Source organism: Tupaia chinensis, unplaced genomic scaffold (genome assembly GCF_000334495.1).
Source record: "Tupaia chinensis unplaced genomic scaffold, TupChi_1.0 Scaffold000066_1, whole genome shotgun sequence".
Taxonomy (NCBI): Eukaryota; Metazoa; Chordata; class Mammalia; order Scandentia; family Tupaiidae; genus Tupaia; species Tupaia belangeri.
In genome coordinates, this window is record NW_006159525.1 from 9,806,928 (window position 1) to 9,814,639 (window position 7,712).

Below are 7,712 nucleotides of genomic sequence, written 5' to 3' on the forward strand. Positions count from 1 at the left end.
CTCCGTATTGCATGAGAGCAACTTTTCTAGCTCTAAACCTAATTTGGGTAAAACAGATCCAGATAAGCTGACTTGACTGTGTAACATCCAGTCTGAAAATATTTATGCTTATACAAAAGGAAAAAAGTCAATACAGTAAATACCAAAGTTGTAGTCATATCTAACGAGTACAAAAACAGAACTTTGTGATGCAAAGACTACTGACTGACTGTTTGCTGAACTCAGAAGCAGAACTCCAGCCCCTCACTATAATATTTAATCCGCAAAGACAATTCTGCTGCAGAAAGCTGGCAGCAGCTCCTGCTGATGGCGAGGTTCAGTAGCCCTCCAGGGGCTCTTGTTCAACAGCGCAGTACTCTTGTTTTTTGGTTTTGCTATTTTTTGCAGTAGGAAATGATCTCCCTCAAAGGTCCTGTCAGCTCTGACAAACCTCTCCACCTCCTGACTGCAGCTATCCCAGGAGAGAGCAAAGATACTGCTTTAACCCTTAGGAGGTCATCATAGAATCCCTGCATGGAACAGTGTAGACACAGAACACACTTCTCCTTAGGTATTAGAGAGTACCTCTCACTGTCATTATGTAGATCTGGGGAATGAAGTAAGGGATGGGAAGGAGGGGTGAGGGAAAAGGCTGAAGCTGAATGAATGAAAGAGGATAGAGCATAGTCTAGGGAGGCTGGCAGGACTCTTGCTCACAGCACCTAAGATAGTGGGTTCGTCAAAGTGGGTTGTATGGTGTAATCACTACCTAGTTTGAGCATCAGAATTGTCCTTGACATGCACTTAGTTTCCTTTTCTTTTGGATGAGAGCACTTTAAAAGTGCAATGAAATCTCTCAGCCTTGAGCTAGCACTGGAGCCAACTCTTGCATGCTGTTTGGAGTTCTGGCTGCCTTTTGTGGTCCAGTGGAACCCAACCCAACTGGGGCATTGCCTCCAACTCCCAGTGTGACGATCAGGCTCACATTAGTGATTTTTCCAATTTCTTCTCCTTGAGACCTCACCCAATGGGTCATAGAAGGAAGAAGAAAGGGAAATTACTTTTTAAAACAAACACATATCACTTAACATGATTATACACCAGGCGTTGTTCTAAGTAATGTTCAAATATTGACTTATACCAAAGTCTCATGCTAGGGGGTTTTGTAGCTATTATTTACTGCCATGCCTATCAGAATGAGAGCTGGAAACCACCCAGACACCGAGGCACAGGATTGTTGTTACCTGTGAAAGTGTTAACCAAATCTAAATCAGTCCTTACAACTGTGAGAGGTAAGTACACTAAACCCCATCTTATTTTACAGGTGAGGAAACTGAGTTTATAGAAACGTATATATTTCCACAGACGACACAGCTGTTAAGCTCCAGAGCCAAGCTGAAAACCTGAGTCTGCCTGACTGTAAAATCCAAGCTTCTTTCTCCACCTTCTTAGTACAGAATTAACCACTGAGGGGGGATGGACACACTGGTTCTCTCCTGTTATAATTTCAGCAAAGAGTCTTGGGCAGCTACCTTGTACAAGACTCTCCTGAAGGGCATAGCTATACCTCAAACATGGCACCATGAGCTCAGTCAACTTCCATAGGACAAAGAAGATGGGGGACTGAGACAAGATCTAGGGTGAGAAAGGAATGGCAAGGACAGCAACTACAAGAGCTGGGAATTGCTTTAGCATAACAGTGGCTAATTCAGGAAGAAAAACATGGTGTCAGGATACTAAGCATGAAAAAAACTAGAGTGCCCCCAAAAATGACAAGCAGTTTACGCATAGGCTTATTCAATAAACTGGATAAGGATGCAGAGAACACAGAGAAATCCAATAGGAGGCTCAGAGCCTTCAGTCCCTGGGTCGAGGCTTAGGGTAGTCTAGGATACCACAAGTTAACTGGTATGACCAAAATGGCTTGAAGAGTATGACAGAGCAGTCTCTAGTAATGAGATCGTCTCTCACCCCTGGCGATCAGAGCAGAAGCCCAGAAATCAGACGGAGCACTGAGACAGGCCCAGCCAGTGGTGAGGGCAAAGAATCCTCCAACATCACCCAGAAGCATATTCCACACTCTTTGAGGACTACCATTGTCAATAAGGTGGCAGAAGATAATTTTGGGTGGCCCTGGGCTGAGCAAAGTTCGCTGAATACTTTAGTGGTGATTTTTCACAGAGGCTTTTATATACTCAGATTCATTTTCGTATCCCTAAAAAGGAACATAGTAATTTCCAAAATGCGGTTAATCACAGAATTCCTTATTTTTTAACAGATGATTTCAATAGAGGTATCTTCTGGGACATCAAAATATTATTTGGAAAACAGTGACATACTGTTTCTTAATTCCATTCTCCACCTTCAAAATTGAAAATCTGTCCTTAAAACAGAGCAACGCTGTGCTGGCAGGTGGGATGCAGGTGTCTCTGTCATGCAGAGGAGGATGCAAGGCTGGGGACTGGCAGGGCTGGGCAGACACAAGGTGACTGATTCGTAGAAGTGTGGCTCACGTGCTCTGCAAGCCAGTCTTTTCAAAGAGGCAGTGGCACCTCCTTTTCCAATTGACCCAGGCCACACCATCGTTTATGTGATTCCTCTGCAGCTTTCTCTTCCCCCGTTTAAGGAATCAGACATTAAAAATAAAGTGTGCAGGGGCCAACAGGTGGCATAGTGGATGTGGCACTGGACTCCTACATGGCTCCCCGTGGTTCGAGTCCTGGACCTGGCAGCTTGACACTCACACCAGACGCTGTGCATGTGTGCCCAAAATCCTGAGAGAAAAATGGAGAAGGGATTGTGGCCGTGACCCCTGGGGCGGGAGGGAGTTACTGAGAAAGGGTTGATTTTTCACTCTGTCTCTCTCTGCGTCTCTGGTGAGCACACATATCCAACAGCAAAAATTTCTCTCAAAAAAAAAATAATAAAATAAAAACATGTGGGACCTGCCTTGTAGCACAGCAGTTATATGCTATGCCCAGGGAGTCAGATCCCACATGGCTGACCATGGTTAAAATCCCAGTTCTAGGGGGACCAGCAGTTAGCATAATGGCTATGTCACTGGACTCCCATGTAGTCAACTGCGGTTTGAGTCCCGGACCCGGTGGCTTAAAACTCATGCTGGGTGCATGTGCATGCATGCCCAGGATCCCGAGAGAAGAATGGAGGAGAAGGGATTGTGGCATGGCCATCCCCCCGGGGGGTGATTTATCGCTTTCTGTCTCTATGTCTCTCTCTGTCTGTCTGGCGAGCTCACACGCCCTATGGCAAAAACCTCTCCAAAAAAAAAAAAATTCCAGTTCTAGTGGCTTGGAAAATACACCGATATGTGTGTAGGTGTGTCCAAAATCCCGATGGGGTCAAGAAATGAAGGAAAAAAGGATTGTGGTGATACCAGGCCCTGTTAGGAGGAGATATGCTCTCTCTTCTACTCTCTGTCTCTTTCTCCGGTGCACATATGCATGAGCATGTACATTCTCTGGCAATAAATTAATTCGTTAAGCAATTTTAAAATGTGATATCTCTATAGAATGGAATATCGATCAACAAGGAAAAAACTAAGTATTGATGCATTCTACAACATAGATGAAATTCAAAAGCTTCAAACTAAGTGAAAGAGGTCAGACATAATAGACCACATACTGTGTGATTACCATTTATATGAAATGTCCAAAACAGAAAAATCCTTAGAGAGAAGCTGGTGGTTGCAGGGCCAGTGGGGAAAGATGGCGAATGAGTGCTGTGCACAGAGGGTCTCCTTTGGGGTCTACAAAAAACGTACAATGATTAGATTTTGGTGACTTGTACAACCTTGTGAGCACACTAAAAAACATTAAGTTGTACATTTAAAAGGATATGTGAATTAAAAATTAATTTAAAAAATGTTTAGTGTTACGGGGCTTTTTTTCCATCCATTTCCTCCTCCCTGCAGTACTACCTGGGCTGCACTGCGGTGGTACCAAGCTCTGGGCCCTTGCCCAGCTAGCACTGCAGTCCTCTCCTTCCACCAGCCATCATGATTATCTACCAGGACCTTATTGGCCATGATGAGATGTTCGCTGATATTTAGAAGATCCAGGAAAAACCCAAAATATGAAAGAGAGGCATTGTATATCCCCATTCAATACATATTGAATGTCTGCACTCCATGGCAGAACCTGAAAGATTGGAAGATTTAAAAGCTTAGAGACAATTGTGAATACTAGAGACAGTGTGAGACGAGGGTGGGAAATGAAAGAGAATGAGAGAGAGAGAATCGAGGGGAAAAAGAAAGAAGTGAAACATTTAAGGGACACAAAAAAGGAAAATTATCTGTTGATGATAACATGTATTATAATATCTTTGGACTACTATACAGTGGATTCATGATGGGAAAATTCATTTTTCATGCTATAATGATACACAGTGATTGAATGTATAAATAAAATAAAATACACATACTTTTTAAAAAGAATCTAAGAGGCCTATCTTTTATAAAATAAAAAAATAAAATTAATAGTATATTTTGGAAAAAAAAATCCAGGATATGAAGGAAGGACTGTCCATGGAGGTGGAGGGGAAGATGGTCAGTAGGAAGGAGGGTAACATTGATGACTTGCTCATTGGTGGAAATGCCTCTGCTGTAGGCTCTGAAGGTGAAGGTACTCAAAACACAGTCATCATTGGCATTGACTTTGTCATGAACCATCACTTACAGGAATCAGCTTCATAAAAATAGCCTACAAAAAGTGCCTCAGGGGCCAGTAGATGGCACAATGGTTATGTTGCTGGACTCCCACATAGTCAATTGCAGTTCAAGTCCAAACTCCATGGCTTAAACTCACACCAGGCACATGAGCGTGTGTGCCCAAAATCTCAAGAGGAGAATGGAGGAGAAGGGATTGTGGCATGGCCATCCCCTCTGAGGGGTGATTTCTTGCTTTCTATCTCTCTGTCTCTCCAACAAGCGAACGTTTGCAATAGCAAAATCTCACTCAAAACAAAGAAAAAACAACAACAAAAGAAGGGCATCAAAGCTTACATAAAATCAATCAAAGGCAAACTTGAAGAACAAAGACCAGAAAGAGTAAAACCTTTTATGACAGGCACTACAGAACAAATCAAGCATAGTCTTGCTAATTTCAAAAACCACCGGTTCTTTCTTAGTGAAAACATGAATCCAGATAGCATGGACTACCACAAGGATGGCATGACCCCACGTAAGATTTCCTTTAAGGATGGTTTGGAAATGAAAAACTGTTAACAAATTTGGCAGTTACTTCAGGTCTCTCTCTTGTCATCGTAACGAACTGCTGCTTGTCATCCACAAAACAGCTGAACTCAAGACAAATGGGACTCATGTCATCTTGAGCCCTTGATGTATTTTGAGTGATTTATTTAGAGTGGAGGCATTGTTTTCAAGGAAAAAACATATCACGTAGATTGTCTAAAAATAAAATGCAATGAAACTCATTTGAGAAAATGCTTGTTAGTTCTAATACATTTAAACTAAATCCGTGCTGTAGTGTTCCTGAAGAAGCTAGAGCCTGGTATAAGCCACTACTCGAAAGCATGAGACTGTCGTCAAATAATTTCCACTTAGAAAACTACTTCTGTGACTGGAATATTAAAAAAATAACAATAAAATAATCAAAAATTTTAATTCTGAGTTACAATAAAAGACCATGATCATAACTGTGTCAACATTTGAAGTGGAGCCTTTTCACCACCTGCAGTGGAAGTAGTTAATACTAGAAGAAATTACGAAAAGAATTTTAAAAAGACTAAATCAGTTGGGGAGGGACGGAAAAAAAAAATAAAAGGTGTCACTAGGAAACTCCCGCATGCCCAGCTGCCCCTGGAGGGAGGGCACTTGATCTCCTTTCCTGATGCAAGGAGAACCTTCTTGGCATTTATCCTCTCTTTCTTCCTGGTGACATAACTCCTGTGGAAAGTAAGCCTTTTTCTGTCACTTATTTCCCCCCTACCACACACACAGCACCTTAGATCATTCTAAGAAGGAAATGACTTCTTAAAATAAGATTCCTGGGGCCAGCAGGTGGCATGGAGGTTAAGTAGCTGGGTTACACAGGGCCATTTAGGCAGTTAGAGTCCAGGGCACACTTGCCCAAAAATCCCAAGAGGACAATGGAGGAGAAAGGACTGTGGCATGTCCATCCTCCCCGGGTGATGTTTCACTTTCCCTCCCTCTCTGCCTCTCTCCAGGAACACATACACCCTATGGCAAACATCAACAACAACAATAAAAGTAAAATAATTAAATTATAAAAGATAAACAATGGGGATCAGCAGATGGCGTAATGTTTACATCGCTGGACTCCCATGTAGTCGACCCAGACCCAGCAGCTTAAAACACATGCCAGGCACATGTACATGCGTGTGCTGAAAGGAGAATGGAGAAGGAATTGCTGCGTGGCCATCCTCCCAGGAGATGATCTCTCGCTTTCTGTCTCTCTGTCTCTCCAACTGGCACACATGCTCTAGAGCAAAAATCTCTCTCTAAAAAAAAAAAAAGATAAACAATGAAAAATCTTTGACTCCTTAAAATGATCAAGTTCATGAAAAACAAGACGGCTTTTCTGGCTGGAACCATGGAGGGCATTCAAGAGAAGAAAAAAGAATTTCCTGCTGTGGCAGAAGCCAAGAAAAAGGTTTCTGTGCCAGAAACCCTTAAGAAAAAGTGAAGGAATTGGAGCTAAAGGACAAGCCCCTAAGAAAGAAGTTTGCTCAAAAGATGCTTCAAAAGGGAAGGAGGAAGCTTATCAATGAAAAACTAAGCACTATCATAAGGAATATAGACAGATGTACAGAAATGAGATTCGCATGGCCAGGATGGCAAGAAAAGCTGACAACTTCTATGCACCTGCAGAAGCCACGTTGGCTTTTGTCATCAGAATCAGAGGTATCAATGGAGTGAGCCCAAAGGTTCAAAAAGTGTTGCAGCTTCTTCGTCTCTGCCAGATCTTCAATGCCACCTTTATTAAGCTCAACAACGCCTCAGTTAACATGCTGAGAATTGTGGAACCATATATTGCATGGGTACCCAAACTGTAAGTTAGTAAATGAACTGATTTACAAACATGGTTATGGTAAAATCAGTAAGAAGCAAATTGCTTTGATAGAAAATTCCTTGATTGCTTGATCTCTTGGTAAATTCGGCATCATCTGCATGGAGGATCTGATTCATGAAATCTATAGTGCTGGAAAATGCTTCAAAGAAGCAAACAACTTCCTGTGGCCCTTCTAATTACCTTCTCCGCGAGGTAGAATGAAGAAAAAGACCACTCATTTTGTAGAAGGTGGAGATGCTGGCAACAGGGAAGACCAGATCAACAGACTTATTAGAAGGATGAACTAAGGTATCCACCAGGGTTATTTTTGTAATCTGGTTAGTAAATAAACAGAGTGGCTATTTTCAGACTGTGATATATTGTATTAGTAACTTTTATAACTTCCCTCTGCCTACCCTTAACTCTTGTGGCACATCTTGGTGGTTAGTAAAATTAAGCCAAAACTTCTGCAAGACTAAGGTCCATTTTTTATTTTGTGAAAATCACTTAGGGACTTCTGAAAGGCTTTTCCTACACCCAGAAAGACCTAATGCTTTCCCTTTGAATTGTGCTGAGTAAAAATGGGTTTATTTGAAGAAAACTTATCCCAAGGCATTCGTGCATGATTTGTGGGTAAGGTAATAAAACAAAGGTCAGTTATAAGAACCAGAGATACTGTTTTTC

General features: G+C 41.9%; 1 pseudogene; it reads left to right on the plus strand.

Moving 5' to 3' along the window:
• Positions 1–6,626: 6,626 nt before the first annotated feature.
• On the plus strand, positions 6,627–7,336 carry LOC114005251 (60S ribosomal protein L7 pseudogene; annotated as a pseudogene).
• The last annotated feature ends 376 nt before the right edge of the window (positions 7,337–7,712 follow it).